This window comes from Leptinotarsa decemlineata, unplaced genomic scaffold (genome assembly GCF_025532065.1).
Source record: "Leptinotarsa decemlineata unplaced genomic scaffold, Ldec_3_MD MMD2_tig00000008_RagTag_RagTag, whole genome shotgun sequence".
Lineage (NCBI taxonomy): Eukaryota > Metazoa > Arthropoda > Insecta > Coleoptera > Chrysomelidae > Leptinotarsa > Leptinotarsa decemlineata.
This window is the reverse complement of record NW_027412537.1, coordinates 9260263-9277993: the sequence shown is the minus strand read 5'-3', so window position 1 is coordinate 9277993 and position 17731 is coordinate 9260263. Positions and strand designations below refer to the sequence as shown.

The window sequence follows — 17731 nt, the reverse complement described above, 5'->3', positions numbered from 1 at the left end:
AGAGATCATAACTTGTTGGGTGAAACAGGCTTCGAAATAGTGTTGCAATTCTAGTGTCTTGGAGTAGTTTCAGTTGTTCATCTTAATGGACAAATGGAAACCTTATTCTGAATTTCAATGAAATCGAAATGAATACGCGACGTTTTTGTAATGCACCGGGACAAGTCGGGTGCCGGGTCTGCTGTCTCATTTCAAGGCACTTTAGATTTTGTTGTTGCTGAAAAATACTAGTTTAGGTTCTTACGTACTCTGTTCATATCCAATTCTCGCTACGTTTCAATATACTGGTATATTAAAAAATGCGAACTAATTGCATCGAAATTATAGTACATACTGGCGTTCAGTTTTTCAGTTGTATTTAATGAATAAAAAAATTAAACATATTGTAACGAACCTGAAGTCGCCCCTGACTGATATGCCGGCCAGCGAACAAACTCATGACATCACCGCAAAAGGAATGCAGTCGGCAACCGCCGGTAAAACTCTAGTGGAGTATCGAACCGACTACAGATTTCTAGAAACAATCGTTACCTATATAAGGCCGGCTTTCCGACCCAAGAAAGAGTTCAGAAAGTGAATCGAGCGGTTAAACAAGGAATTCAAATAGTGGAGATAAATTAAGCGTTAGTTGTCAAGTGTTGTAAATAAATTAGTTTGTGATCAGTGAAATATTGTTGGAAATAAATTTGTTTGAGACAGTTAATACTTTAACAATAAAAATGTTCGAAGTGGACCACTTCCTAATAACGTCAGTGTTAATTTGGAAGTTTCAGGCAGTTTAATATATATTTGGAAGTATGAGGATCTACTTTAATATGAAACTGGAAAATAACGATGCTCTTCACAAGTAAGGTTTACTTTATTATTCATTCAAATGAACATAAACAAAACTGTAAATGTGTAGTGATGTGATGAGCTTCGTCTCCGTGTTACGAGGTGGAGGGAGAAATATGTTTTGTCATATCTGCAACCCCCCTTATTTTGCGAATGATAATTTGGTCGGGGAAAAACAGCAAAAAATAATTATTGTAAGTTTAAATATGTTTCAAATATGTTTTGACGTTAACCAGTTGTCTTCCCCTACGACAACCCTCATAAGTAGAAACTTGTGCGAGCTAAGCAGCAACGAGGTCTTACCTTTTGACGTGTAATTCCTAACACGGGTTGGATGATAGCAAGTGAAAATCGATCGTTCAGCCTGCGGCTTGAACCACCGACTAACACAGCGGTCGATTGACTGAGTAAACAAAGCACCCACGTCGTACCGACCGGCTACCGACCGTCTGCTTATTTTAACCTTTCAAGAACAAGTTCGAAGTCATCCAATCCAATAAGAACAGCCCCGTTGGAAAATGTCTACCAATTTTTGTGAAATGAGGTGTTCTAAGTGTTTATTAGCTAGAGAGACACAATGTGTAAAATGGTCTGTGTATGTCTCCCTTTCTTTACAACTTCTTTTCAATTTCTGTCCTATATTTACTTTCTATAAATGCATTTTTGAAAAGGTGGTAGTCATGACCAGAAAAAGCAGCATCAAACCATATCTTGTCTTCCTCGATTAGACAATTATTCAAAATTATTTTACTTTTTGGAAAAGATCAGTATTTACATCACACATTGAATCCAAAATATTTAAAAAATCTAGGGGGTGTAATAGTTCTTGATTGTCAAGTTTAGGGTGTCACCTTTTGTTTCAAATTTTACAATATGACCTAGTTGAACCACTGATCGTCCACCTAACCTCCTATTTTTGTCGTAACGTTTCCTCATGTAAAACAGAAGAAAACAAAAAGAGGGGCCTGAAAAGAAATTGAAAAATTCAAATTAAACAAGAATTATTTTGCCCTCTTCGATCCCTCACTATTTTTGAGACAGTGTTATCTTTCTATTGAATATGTAAACACTGCGGTAGTACACTATTACATATTCAGATATCGCCCTGTATGAAACATCGTATCCATTCCAGATATTCTAATTCTTTTTTGTTTTCCCGACAAACACATTAGTGTTGAAGCAGTCGATTTAGTTTGGGACGTCACAAACCATGTGCATTTGTTTGAATAGGACTGTGTAATAGGACACCTTCCCATCTTCTGTTGACGCTTGGCATTCTTACGTTATTCACAGGCAATGTGTTAAATGTACGAGGGTGTGTCGGAAGTTTGACGTACATCCGCTGATCGTTTTTTAAAAGTTTTTGTTGAATTGAGGCCATTCGTATATTAGAGTGCATATATGGTCCAGTCATCTTAGTCAAAATTAGGTACGTATCTCGGAATTTGAGATACCCAGCTATAGACTCGTATAAAACCGTATTTTGACATCCTAAACAAAAATCTACATATCGTCGAGTGTACGCGACTATTAAAATATAATGTCAAAGATCACAAAAATCGATTTTTTGCACATTTTTGAATATCCTATGGGTTTTTCGCTACCTGTATTCATTATCAATATTGTAGAGGATTGAATTGCCCTACAACTTTTTTTCAAAAAAATATTTGTATCGTTTTCGAGATGGAGAGCGGAGAGCGCGTGGTTAGTTAGAGTTAGGTTAGAGCATCAACCGGTAGTCCCGCTCATATAAAATTCATTGATCATTGATAAATGCATAATTGAATTGATGGGTGTAGCCACTACGTGCTAGGAGGTCATCATGAAAAATAAGAAATTAATCTTTCTGTTTTTACCACTTTTATGAACAACAAAATACATTATTATCAATAATTTTCGTCTTAAAAAAGACTAAAAAAAGGAAAAAACATTTTTAAAAGCATTTGAGAAACTGCCAAGTTTGGATCAACTTGCATCAGCATTTGAAGAAAAATGTCTGGTTAAAAGAATATTTGAGAATGGAATTCAAATCCTGTTGGAAGTCTACAGTGCATTTCTTTAATGTCCCCCCCCCTTTTATTTTTTGAACGGGTCAACTATCTTTTTGAAGCTCCTGACAAATGCTTCACAACCCTAAAATATCTTCAACTACTACAAGATGGCGTAATTTTTAATAATTGCCTGATTACATTGACATTTAACTACATAATATGAGGTAATAAGTTTGAGGTCAGTTCAGAAGATGCTCGAAATCGTTTCCTTGAACTTCTTGACATATGAACAGCCTATCCGATATTTCACGTCGAACATTTTCGAACACAGTAACGTCAATATCTCTACAAATATTTATTATTCTCTGCAGTATATCCAATATTGAAGCAGGTTCAGTTTCGTACACCTTTTGCTTCAAATAGATCCATAAAAAAGTCCAAAGGTGTCAAATATAGCGAGCTGGCTGGCCATTCTGTAGGACCTCGACGGCCAATCCAACGACCAGGAAAAGTAGTATCCAAATAGTTTCTTACTTGCCTGGAGTAGTGTGGTGGTACTCCATCTTGTTGGAATACAATATCCATAATATATTCATTAGGATTCGCTTCGATGATTTCAGTGATGAGAGGGTCAACAGTAGTTTTCAGCATATTCAAATACAATTACCCTGTTAAATTTTGATCAATGTATAGAGGTCCTACAATATGGTTTTCCAATATACCTGCCCAAACGGTAATTTGTTCTGGATATTGGGTATGTGTTTCCCGGAAAACGTGAGGGTTGGTATCACTCCAATTTTTTATAAACAAAAAATAACTCAACAAACCTTACGGGTTGTCGGAATTGCCAAATGGAAGATAAAAAAGAATATTTCTAGAAATATCGATATTATTGTGTTTGTTTTCAAGGAATTATTAAATGTTTCGGCATTTTGTAGTAGGTGACTTCATATTCTAGGGTTGTGAAGTATTCGTCAGGAGCTTAATGATGTGTCGCTAGACCCCCCTTTTTGGGCGCCATCTGGGAAAAAACTTAAATAAAATCTGTGGGCAGTATCAATCATCTTTGTTATGCACAATACGTCAAATCTACAAAAGTTAATGAACCTTTGCAGTTACCAAATATTCCACCAAGTGCAGCAGCTCAAAACATTTCAATAATAGTGTTTATTATCAAGTTCAAACTTGGTTATGGCATAATTTGGAGCCTCAGGAATGGGGTTGGATAGAGCGTAACCAATTCCTGGAACCTATCACGACAATTTTAGCACCTGCTCAACATAAAATTCTGCAACTGCAAGAGTGGTTTTGGTTCGCGATGTGGATGCAGGAAATCGGGGTTGCAATGCTCTTCAGCCTTTGAATACAGAACCTTTGACCACGAAATCATGGAAGACCCGGAAGACAAATGTCGTTGCATACGATAAAGAAGAGGAATTTGAAATACTACAGCGGTCGGGAGACGACGAAGAAGAAGAAAATAATGAAAATTATAAGTTGTAGTTCTTGTAATTTTTCTGAAGTAAAACTTATTTGTCGGATATAATCCAACGCCCATCGTGGTATTAACCACAGGAGTAGTTGTTTTCTGATAGGTGTCAGTCCAATAACCTACTGTGTGGGTAAGTGAAGACTGGCGTGAAAGAATTGTTCCTTTAGATGATTTGATTTATAGCCAGTCTTCAAGTATGTCCACTGACTATATGTGAAAAAACATCTTTATTTAATAAGTACCTACTTCTCTTGAACATATTGTTTTCACCTGAATAGCATCGTCACACTTCAAACGCCCATTTTGAAACACGTGTCCCTACGATAAGAATTATTCACGTATTTTTCTTTCCTGTTTGCACATTATGCGACATAGGAGTTCTTAGAATTTCTTCACGATAATGGTTGTGTAAAATGTACGGTCAGATCGTTTTCGCTAATCTCGCCTGAAATGATTAATGGATATCTATTCCAGAGGTTTTGAATCATCGTAGCCCAAGACAATCAATGAAGAAGTACATCAAATACAAGAGCAGTTATTAGATTGGGTACTAGATTGAACGAGGCATAAATTGTTTATTTCGGATCACAGAAATCAAACATTCCTTTATATTCATTCCTATACGTATCCATCTCTCAGAGAATCCAACAAAATTGAGACACTGCATACTGGTATGCGGTTTGAACTATCTAATTTTTTTAAGTAAATTACATACTGTTGTTAATGGGGGAACCTGCTTATACATCGTTTTCTATTTTCGAATACCACTATAGTTAATTTCGTGTTTGCGGTTTATGAAAAAACCCACTGAAATTCGAAAAGAAACTGACAATTTGAAATAGGTACATTGGTGTACAATAATCGTAGCAAAAGAAATAATAGATCATAGTTATGATGTAAAGAAAAAACCGAGTGGTATAATAGAACATTGGTGAAACGTATTCAAATCAAATCAAATCAAATTTATTTTCATTTCATAATATACAATTTCTTGTATGACACAGTTATTGGATTTCAATTATCTTGAATGAGTAACTTTCACCTAGGCATAGGTACTCATTTAGATAATGTTCTATACAGTGCTTTTCTTTAATTCCCCCTCCCTCTTTTATTTTTTGAACGGGTCAACTCAAAAAATTGAAATTTGCTTCACAACCCTAAAATATGTCAATATCTTCAACAACTACAAAATGGCGGAACTTTCAATAATTGCCTGAATACATTGACATTTACCTACATAATATGAGGTAATAAGCTTGAGGTCAGTTCAGAAGATGCTCGAAATCGTTTCCTTGAACTTCTTGACATATGAACAGCCTATCCGATATTTCACGCCGAACATTTTCGAACACAATAATGTCAATATCTCTACCAATATTTATTATTCTCTGCCGTATAACCAGTATTGAAGCAAGTTCAGTTTCGTACACCTTTTGCTTCAAATAGCCCTATAAGAAAAAGTCCAAAGGTGTCAAATCTGGCGAGCAGATTGGCCATTCTGTTGGACCTCGACGGCCAATCCAACGACCGGTAAAAGTAGTATCCAAATAGTTTCTAACTTGTCTGGGGTAATGTGGTGGTGCTCCATCTTGTTGGAATATAATATCCATATCAAATTCATTAGGACTCGCTTAGACGATTTCAGTGATGAGAGGGTTAACAGTAGTTTCCAGCATATTCAAATACAGTTCCCCTATTAAATTTTGATCAATAAATAGAGGTCCTACAATATAATTACCCAATATTCCTGCCCAAACGTTAATTTTATGGATATTAGGTATGTGTTTCCCGAAAACTGTGAGGGTTGATGTCACTCCAATAACGGCGATTTTGTCTGTGAACATTGCCGTTTAAAAAATGTACATTCGTCACTAAAACAAATATTGTGGAGATAGGTAGGATGCCTTGCAATGGTTTCTGTCATGATTTCGCATAATTCTGTTCTTCGATCAGGGTCATCTTCAGTCAATTGGTGTAACATTTTAATTTTGTATGGATGATACCTATTCCTCTTCAAAAGACTTCATACAGTAGAAGGAGACACCTCACAAACATTCGCAACGGAATAAGTAGACTGTTCAGGATTTACTACCATCTCACCAATTATTTGCACTTGCTGCTATTATTTGCTGCTGATATTTCTAGAAATATCGATATTTTAATGTATTTGTCTTCAGGAAATTATTAAATTTTCCGCCATTTTGTAGTAGGTGAAGATATTGACTTCATATTCTAGGGTTGTGAAGTATTCATCAGGAGCTTCAAAATGATTTGTCACAAGACTCCTCTTTCCATTTAATTTTTTTTTCCAGATGGCGCCCAGTCGCCATCTTGAAAGTTTCATCTGTCAGTTTCACTTCAAAATAAAGTATTCGTGCATTGATTTCATTATTCCAAATTTCAATTTTTTGAGTTGACTCGTTCAAAAATAGAAGGGGGGGGACATTAAAGAAATGTACTGTATATACATTTTATGGAAAAATTTGACAATCCCAAAATAATAAACTATCCTCTGTCCATCTAAGCAACGGAGTGCTCCAAAACATTATAATGCATAGTTCACGTGATCTCCCAGACAAGGCTGCATGTACGGAGTCGCACTAAGGAACGACCGAAATTTTATTTCTATTGTTTAATAATATTCGGCGGAGTATAGGAAAAAAATAGGTGAAGTGTAGGGACACAAATTAGCAGTTTCCTCAGCCGTATCAATACTTGACATTTTAAAAACTTTGAAATACTGTATATGTACACACCAGAGGCGTTTAAACGTAACTGACCACTCCGACACTGTAACTATGAATTCCGCCAGCCGATTGCAGTTAAATCTGATTGGCTAGCATAAGGAAGCTGTTCATTGTTACTTTTTTCACTCTTTGATCACGCGCCTATCTTTGTCAGGGTTACTTTGTTTGTTGGATGAATTTAATTTATAGTGATATAATTACCAAAAATAAAATTTTAAGCTCATGGTGGAAACAAAAATAAGTAGAGCCCAAACAACGGATTTATGATTCCACACCAGACAGTGCTGTTTCGACCCGCCATAGGCCTCCTCAGTGGTACTAGGCTGAACCACAAATGCTTTGCTGGACTCAACTGTCTTTCCGAACTAACTCAGAAACGCATTTGTGGTTCAGCCTGGTACCACTGATGACACTTATCATGGATTGAAACGGCGCTGTCTGGTGTTGAATCATTGATGCGTTGTGTTTGAGCTATAGTTTCCAAACCTTTTTTGCTTCAAGTAGGTACACCATTCACTGAAATTGAAAATGCTCACTGTAATTTATTGAAGACGTTCGAGTCTTCGAACTAAAAAACTTGATTGAAGAAACCTCAACACTGTGGAACAAGATGAGGTATTCTTGATTGTGTACAAATTGTCGGGTCGAAGCCATATAGAAAAAAGATAAAACTCTAAAAAGGCACAAAACAAGACAGGCGTACCGCAAGGATCAATGCTGGGACTATTATTTTTTGCTATACATAACAGGCACTATCATAATATGGCATAGAAAGATTCAAATGGGAGCAAATGCTATAGAAAATTTCTGGAGTTGTACATCAATCCTATTTGAATTTCTATAGTTATATTGAGGCTCTTACAGAAAAACACGCATCTGGCTGGAATACATGATTTATCTTATTGGAAAAAAAATAGTTTCCTCATATATCCACGTCTCATTCATATTCCTTGTTGAAGTGTTAATGAAATGAAATGATATTTTCCATTCAAAATACTATAGAGCGAGCTCTCAATGATCATGAAGAGTGATCCTGCATACACATTGACGAGGATATTATGTTTAAACAAGACGGTGCTTGTCGAAAAATGTACATAATTATATATGTGAATGACAAATTCTTTGGATTCTTTATGGGTAGTTTGAATAATTCGTTCTCGTCCATATCATCCCGAAAAATGTACATGATTATGTATGTGAACGACAGGATTTGAAGTCGTTGAACAGGAATTAAGGGTACAATTAAGTAGCCTCCTCGGTCAATCGACTCATGTTCTTCGGATTTTTTCATGAGGACACAAATAAAACGAAGTGTATCGTACTCCATCTGAAGACTTGCGAGAACAAATCAATGATGTATGTCGCAAAGTGACGATTTTATATTACCTATATTATTGTATGGAGGTTGGTAATCATTTCTTGATATAAAGCAATTTTTACTCATATGAGTAAAAATCATTCAATTTTGTTGCATTTCATTCATGTATTATTTATATCGGTATTCCAAAGCTTCTGCAATGGTTTTTTTGGGGAAAACTGCCCCTCCTTACAAACAAACTTTTGACAGTATCATATAAAAGTTTTACCGTTGATGTAATTTTTGAAATTATCAAGAAAACTTTGAAATTTATTCTCGCACTTCTGCTATGTCTACTTCGAATCATGACAAAAATGAATTTCAAAGAATCGGCCTAGTTCGTTTCATTTATTTAAATATTTTCCATTCAAATCAGGCTGGTTCTCTATTGAAATAGTTAAATAACTCTCCTTGTATATTCGGTGGCCAAGAAGATCACCTTGGAATACACATTAGGTAAAAATGCGTAAATTAATCCGTATTTTGAAAAATTCCAACTATCAAGGTTGAAGACGTACATATCCATATAATTATCACTTCTTATGTCATATTACAGGTGCGGTCTAGCGATTCTGTTAATGACAGTTATTCGAAAGAAAACTCCTTTGTAACAATTGTATGTCAAGAAGATTATGATGAAGTAACATTACATTTGGTTCACAATAAGGAATACCTTCAATAATTTTACCTTATCTTTCTGTTTTCAGCCTTTGTTACATGAAGTTATGAGTATGTGCAAGCAGTGACCAATTGTAACTAATTTTTCAATAAGAAATCTGAGAAAACAAAAATTAGTATTAGCTATTCTTGAATATACTTAAACAGTTTAATCTTCCTCTTGATGATGATGACTTGGTGACTGAAACACATGTCGAAGTGTTAAAGAAACGGTTTGGTGTTGCATTACAAGTATGAGCTATTTATGTTCAAAAAATCTTGTGATTTCATCACCAGTATCCTTCAAAATGGTATTGAGGCCAAGTTAATAAATTGAATTGAGGAAAATTCCCCGAAAAATATGTTATCATTTTTATCAATCTTTTAACTTCATTCAAACAGGCTTGTCCTTTAAGGACAGTTGAGTTCAGCAACGCATTTGTGGTTCAGCCTAGCACCACTGATGAGACTTATGGCGCTGTCTGGTGTTGAATCATAAATGCGTTGTCTTTGGGCTCTAATTTTCAATGAATTCAAACAACTGAAGACTCAATGTGAGACACAAAAATAAAAGAATATGCAGATGAAAATCTCAAAACTTTTCTTGCACACGTGTAAATAATCAAATTTGAATGGATATTTTTCCAACTGACAACAAATTTATAAAATTGTCAATCTATAGCCTTGTGCTATTTAGTGGATTGATCAAAAATTTGCTGCATTTTTTTCGTTCTTTGATAAGCCAAGATCTCAAATGTTACTGAATAAGACCCAACGCATTGGCTTATCCTTGTGTTTCTGCAGAAGTAGGATGATCTCTGCGGCTTTTATCTGAGTTTTTTGCTGAACGGGTTCCAACTCGGTGACAGAGTTTGGTCACCTCGTTCAGTGTCGAAAATTATACCGAGTTCATCAGCTGCTCGGGCAGCTGCCCTAAAAAAAATGCTCCAATTCCTGCTCTCTCATGGTCACGGACCATGCAGAGAAGGGGATCCGAACTCCTGACGACTTTACAGGCTGTATCCAGTACCATTCTGTCATGTAGACACTCCAAAGTCAAAAGTCTACGGCCTTCCTGTTGTCGGGGGAAGTACAACCGTTTCGACCAAGAGTATTCATTTCAATCAGGATGGAGCCCAGCTCTCTTACCCTTTTAGCTGATTTTTGTCGAAGAAGGACAAATGGTTCATGACTGAGGGGAAAGTAGAACCGTGAAACGGACAATATGGTATGCAAACTCTTATTATTATTATTTTACTGGGAGAGAACATTGTCCTGTGGAAATTTTTAATAATGATCACCATATACTGTCGATAGGCAGAAGAGAAAAGAGGCAGCATTGAATACGTTCATGGTCAATTCTGGTGTATAGTAAAAGTAGTGTTATCGTTAGATATCAAGCTTAAACCGGTTCCTTTTTCAAATTCGATTTCGGTAAAGTGAACTTTTCAGAAATGTAATTAGAACACACAATTGATATGAATATTGTCACGCGTGGGATTGCGAGACACTAAATGTTTATTTATGCATTTTCACGTTACAAACAACTTCGTATCTTACCTCGTAATAATTCGCATTGAAAACACTCCCGAACCGATGATGAAATGCGTGATTTAGACGGACGTTTCATTATTTCATCGTTTCAGACAGCCTCAGGGGAGTTTTAATGACAAAATACCGTCTCGTAGTTGAAAAGGAAAGATGATATCGGGGCGTGTTGTCAAGTACTCAGTCTATTAGTGTGGATTTATTATTTATCAAGAATAATGGTGCCGTGTAAAATGAAAAATTATAATTTTGACGTTTACAAAGCTGTTGAAATAATAGTCAAGGAACTTGAATTGAAAATCAGTATGAAAATATCCTTTACAAATCTATAAACAGAAATCATTGAAGGATGAAAATAATGAAATATCCATTATCCTGCACGCAACATCTATAGGGTCTTTCATTATCTATCTATAGCAGGTTATATCATCATTTGAGGCAATCAAATTACACCACTTCAATATGGTTTTATGAAAGGTCGCTCGTCAATCACCAACATTTTCAATGTTACTCAATATATTTCTGAAATCATTGATAGGAGATCCCAAACTGATGTCATATATACAGACTTCTCTAAGGCGGAATTGTACTTGACATCGAAATTGTACAGGTATGGCTTTTCTCTGACCTTGATCTAACTTTTTATATCATACTTCACTGACAGGCGTCAGTATGTTATAATCAATGGCTTCAAGTCTGTGGAATATGCAGCTACCCTGGGTGTTCCACAAGGAAGCAACCTAGATCCGCTTCTCTTTAACGTCTTCATAAACGACATAGTTGAGGTCATTGACATCAACTGTTTGATATACGCGGATGATCTGGAATTTTATTGTGAGATCAATGGCATCGAGGAGTGTCTGAAGACAGTTGAAGAGTTGAAACTCTTCCTCAATCTGAAACGTGCTGAGCTTTGTAGTTTTCCCAACAATCTTCCTTTAAATGCGAGTAAATGTAATGTAATGGCGTACACACTAAAAAATCGGCCATTTTCATATCAATATTTAATAAACGGCCTCTCACAACGGCCTCTCACATTCACCTATCTAGGTGTTACCTTCGACACAAAACTATCCTTCGAACCACACATTGAAGCCATTCTGTCTGCTGCAAACAGAATGTATGGATTTATTGCACGAATCTCTAGAGATTTCTCGGATCCATCTACATCGAAAACCCTATACTATGCTTTCGTCAGATCCATGTCATCAGTTGTATACAGAGAAAGTTGAATCATTACAACGTCGTTTCCTAAAACTTCTCTCCTGTAGATCAGACAATATACATATCCACCAATTGGATTTCCCCATGATGTATTGTTAGCTAGACATGCTATGAATAGCTTGAGTTACCGTCGTGATTGTCACTCCACAATTTTTCTTTTTGAACTGATAATTAATTTAATTATTAACCGACATATTCTGCAAAAACTTAATATTTCAAATTACGTAGACCAACCTCTAGAGTGGATAATCCTTGTTATCTGCCAACACCACGTATGAATATTCTGAAACGTTCACCTCTGCATAACATATGTGTTATTCGTTGCCCGAACAGAATACTCATTGTGATTTGGCAAAGTGGACTGAATAAATGACATCTGATTTGACAGTTGTAGCTTCAACAACATGGCGGTTATCAAAAGTCTCTGTTGGAAAACCTATACAAGCAAATTTGAATTGCCTTAATCTTCAAAATATTTCAGTATCAATTGAATGTACAACTTATGACGGATCCAAAGAAGTAGAAGCAATAATTCCCCCCCTCAAAATCTACAAACCAAAATATATCATTAATTTCTTCTGAGAAGCAACCTGGGACAAAACAAATTGATATCCAATATGTCATCCAACAAATTACTCGACGCAGCGGAATTGTATGCCTGACATTATAATGTCCAATTTCGCTATTTTCATCTTCCTGGAGAAAACTGATAGGTACATAGGTTTCCATAGCGTTAGATTCTACAGTTTGCCAAATATAGAACGAGCTTTCTAACTTTCGATATGGTCCCGCCCACTAGATGCGAAATCATTAGAAGACGGTGAAAGCAAGTAAAAGAGAGAGAGACTCAACTCTCCTTCCATATTCAACAATCTGTTGTTGGTTTCTGCTATCCCAAGACCTCTTGATGCCGCCGAAAAAGTGCAAAGGCGGGAGATCAATATGCCCTCATCAGCAAAGCAAAATATTGGTTTCGTGGTATTTTCTAGACTAGACTAGAGAAAATCAGCGCTGATGGTGTCGGTATCGATGGCTACTTGGCAGCAACGATCTCTCTTGACGAACACGGACCCAGGAAATATCCGTTGAGTCTGAAAGAAAATTTCATCCTGGAATATCCAAGATAACAGAGGCTTCCCGAGATGGTCAGTTACAAATCCAAGTTTCAACATCGACCGCCAAAGATTGGCTTTACAACTTTGCAACGTCTTCGTAAGGTGAGATGTCGTCACGCCTACTTACTCGGGCTCGGTTGTTCATCCTAGAACCACTAATGAGACTTACAGGCGGGGCGAACCAGTGCTGTCTGGTTTAGATCACGAATGTTTTGTTTTTAGGTTCTAGTTTTAAGTGGATGCCTTGCAGTGAGAGCTGCAGTGAATGACAGAGGACGAATGTCGTTCGACGGTTGATATCGCAGCTTGGCTTTGACTACTTGGTTACTCAGGTTTGTCTTTTAAGGAGAGTTGAGTCCAATGCATTTGTGGTTTAGTCTAGCACAACTGATGAGACCAACGGCGGGTCGAAACAGCGATGTCTGGTGTTGGATCTTAAATGGGCTCTAGTTTCGATCAACAGTTCAGTGAGGAAGTTTGTATTGAACAAGATATCAAGGTCAGGCTAAATAAACCTAAAAGGTATAATTTTTAGTACTCCTTGATTGAAAAAGAATAGTGTTGCATCACTTTTCGTTGAGGGGGGCAACCAATTTCTTCTTTAAAAGAAGAGGTTTTTATATACAGTGCATTTCTTTAATGTCCCCCCCTCTTTTATTTTTTGAACGGGTCAACTGAAAAAATTGAAATTTGGAATAATGAAATTAATGCATGCATACTTTATTTTGAAATGAAATTGACAAGTAAAAAACTTTTTGGATACTACTTTTCTCGGTCGTTGGACTGGCCGTCGAGGTCCTACAGAATGGCCAGCCCGCTTGCCAGATTTGACACCTTTGGACTTTTTTTATGGGACTATTGGAAGCAAAATGTGTACGAAACTAAACCTGCGTCAATATTGGATATACGGCAGAGAACAATAAATATTTGTAGAGATATTGACGTTACTATGTTCGAAAATGTTCGGCGTGAAATATCGGATAGGCTGTTCATATGTCAAGAAGTTCAAGGCAACCATTTCGAGCATCTTCTGAACTGACCTCAAGCTTGTTACCTCATATCATGTAGTTAAATGTCAATGTATTCAGTCAATGTATTAAAACCAAGAAAGTCACCCGGATATGATAATATCCGATCAGAAACTTTGAAAAAAGTAGCGAATGAGATATGCTCTCCGCTAAAATTTTTGTGTAACAAATGTTTCGACTCTGGGTGTTTTCCAGATGTTTTGAAATATGGATTGATACAACCTTTATATAAAAATGGAGATAAATAAAAATCAGTAATTATAGACCAATTTCTTTACTGTCTAATGTTTCTGAAATTTTAGAACGATTAATAAAAATTAGACTGACTAAGTTTTTGAAGAAATTTAACTTATTGTCGGAATTTCAGTACGGTTTTAGAGAAGGCAGATCAACCGAGGATGCCATTTATAAACTAACTACAGTTGTGTATAATGCTCTAGATAAAAAAAATACCCATACTTGGAATATTCATAGACCTCTCTAGGGCTTTTGACACTGTATGTCACAAAAACCTTTTACGAAAGCTGAATGACTATGGTATCCGTGGGAATACATACGATCTTTTGTCCAGTTATTTAAGAGATCGTGAACAGAGTGTTGAAATTGATGGTGTTCTGAGTATTCCCAGAACTGTAACCTATGGTGTTCCTCAAGGCACTGTACTGGGGCCACTTCTTTTCACTATCTATATGAATAGTCTGTTTTCTTTGAAAACCACAGGTCGAACTGTCAGTTTCGCCGATGATACTGCCATTTTGTACACTTCTTCAACTTGGCAAAATATGAAGCAAACCGTTGAAGAGGATTTTCCAAAAATTTCGGAATGGTTCCAATTCAATAAATTGACTGTTAACTACAAAAAAAACTTGGTACTTACCATTCACATCTTATATTAGCGAATTACCGAACCTAGGTCCTCTCAAAGTAGGTCTGAACAAACAAATCCCTTCAGCAACATCGGTGAAATACCTTGGTGTCACGATAGATCGACATATGAAGTGGGATTTACATATGAAACAACTTCTCAAAAAATTAAGAGGGTTTCTTCCGAAATTTAGATATCTTAAAGAATTTATGGACATCGGACAATTAAAAATGATTTATTTTTCACTAATACAGTCACAACTTACATACGGAATTCTAGGATGGGGGGGTGTTAGTGATTGTTTTGCAGAAAACGTAAATGTGGTTCAGAAATGGATTCTTAAACTAATATTTGGCAAGACACGTAATTATAGTAGTGATCTCTTATATAAAGAAGCTATGGATATCAGACAACTTTTCTGTATGAAAATATTATTATTCATTAAAAATAAAAAAAATTCATTACAAGTTTTTGAACATACTCATAATACACGAAGTAATTATTCGTTGTTTTTACCCCGATGTGACAAAACGATCGGACAACGAAGTGTCAATTATCTGGCACCCAGAATATACAAGCAAATACCTCATGAGATTCTGAATATTGAGAAATTTAGAAAATTCAAAATTTTTTTAACTGAGTGGATTCTCAAGACGGAACGTAATATTTTCAGTAATATCATAAATTCCAAATGAGTATGAAAAATGAAAAAAGAGTACCCCCTGATTATGTCATTTACCGAAGTGTGAAATTTACCTAACATGTGACTTATCAAAAAGCCCAAATATGACTTTACCCGGATGTGTCATTTTATCATGTACAAGCAGTTTGAACTGCTTCTGTGATTTTTCTGTTTATTTGTTTTTTTTGCCTGTGTTATATTGGTTTTGTAATATTTTATTTTATTATGCAAATAAACATTATTATTATTATTATAATTATTTAAAGTTCCGCCATTTTGTAGTAGTTGAAGATATTGACATTATATTCTAGGGTTGTCAAGCATTTGTCAGGTGCTTCAAAAAGATGTGTCACAAGACCTCTTTTTCCATTTAATTTTTTTTCACAGATGGCGCCCAGTCGCCATCTTGAAAGTTTCATCTGTCAATTTCACTTCAAAATAAAGTATTCATGCATTAATTTCATTATCCCAAATTTAAATTTTCGTAATGTTTTGCAGCTGGTAATTTTACAAAGCATTCCATCACAATATCTTCTCGAAAAACAATAGCATCAGACATTCACAATCTGTTGCAAAGAAGGTCAGATTGTAAATTATTATTAATGACAGCGATGTGGCCTATTTAAATCAATTTCAATGGAAACTGTTACATAATAAATTCAGCAACTTTGCTTGCGGTCAATATCATTAGAGATCGCATCCTACGAACTGAATAGACCATCATTGAATACTTAACCTTTATTGACATTCAATATCAATTTGAAGCATGCAAATATGTTCGGCTATTTATAAAATATTACGTTGTTCCATGTTTGCATTCGCAATAACAGATCAGGGGTCGGATTCATGTTCCCGCAGAAAAAATGCAACCAAATGGTTGAGAAAGAAGCGTATGTGTGAAATTATCAAAAATATTGAAATCATAAGAGGAATTAGGCAATATAAGAAACATCTGGTCGAAGTTGGAAGTTGATCAATACAGATTCAATTGAAATGGAGTCGGTATGACTATGAAACCATCATTTACATAACAAGTCTAGAGATAAGAAAACAGATTCACTTATTTAGAATACGGATTGATTTACGCAAGAAAGGTTAAGAACTGAGAACAGAAACTGTCATCGTTTATGCACAAAAACGTGGAAAAACAACTGGTATTTTTCAAGTATTGAACTATTTTCCTACACCTTTCTGTAGTTAAACAATGACAGTTGTAAATATGTATATCCGTTTTTGAACTATGATTTTAATCTAGTCATAGTTCTTATGGTACAAGTACACACCGGAGCCCTGGTATCCGGGAATTGTTCTACAGTCATTTGCCGCCAATAATACAATTGGGAAGTTCATTATGACGTCTATCGGTCATATTAGAACTAAGCTAGATAGTAAAACAAAAACAAAGTGTCAGGGCTGGTGATAGGTTAATTATTAATCACTCGGACGCAGAGTTTACCAATAAGAAAATTTATCAATAACACCAACAAAATGACAAACAGAAAATAACAGTGTATCCTCGTGGCGAGGAGAATTAGAATTGGGATTAGTTCCCGGCCGAAATCTACCATTGTGAAGGCAGCCATGGGTTTCAGCCACGAATTCGAGGAATTACCATTAACGGAAAAGAGTGCGCCAAGCCACCATTGGTCGTTAAAATTCATTGCTGCTGAAAAGTTGTCTTTTATAACAATAATTTCATGGCCAACCATAGAAATTTTCACATGAAACGATAGTTTTTAACCTTTTCAATAATACCTGAACGAAAAAAAACATTCCCTGTAACTCTTTTCATCATTTTAATTGAAAAAATCAAATCTTTTGAAAAATTTGTGCTGCTGGGGATATTTTCACATAAAACGAAGGTATTCGGCATATTCAATGATACCTATATGGTCCTCGATTTTGTCGCGGAAAAATACACCCCCTGCAACCCCTTCAATCATTTTAATAAAAAAAATCATATCTTTTGAAAAATTTGTGCTGCTGGGGCTATTTCCACATAAAACAAAGGTTTTCAAGGTATTCGGCATATTCTATGATAAATAACCCCAGCAGCATAAATTTTTCAAAAGATATGATTTTTTCAATTAAAATGATGAAAGGAGTTACAGGAAATGTTTTTTTTTCCGCGACAAAATCAAGGACTTTGAAAGTATTATTGAAAACGTTGAAAACTATCGTTTCATGTGAA

At 35.7% G+C, this 17731-nt stretch overlaps 1 protein-coding gene across 3 annotated transcripts in view; it reads right to left on the bottom strand.

Annotated features, from left to right (window-relative positions):
- The window catches only part of LOC111504143 (breast cancer anti-estrogen resistance protein 3 homolog), a 141772-nt gene that overhangs the window by 105121 nt on the left and 18920 nt on the right, over positions 1-17731 (bottom strand). The window lies entirely within an intron of this gene.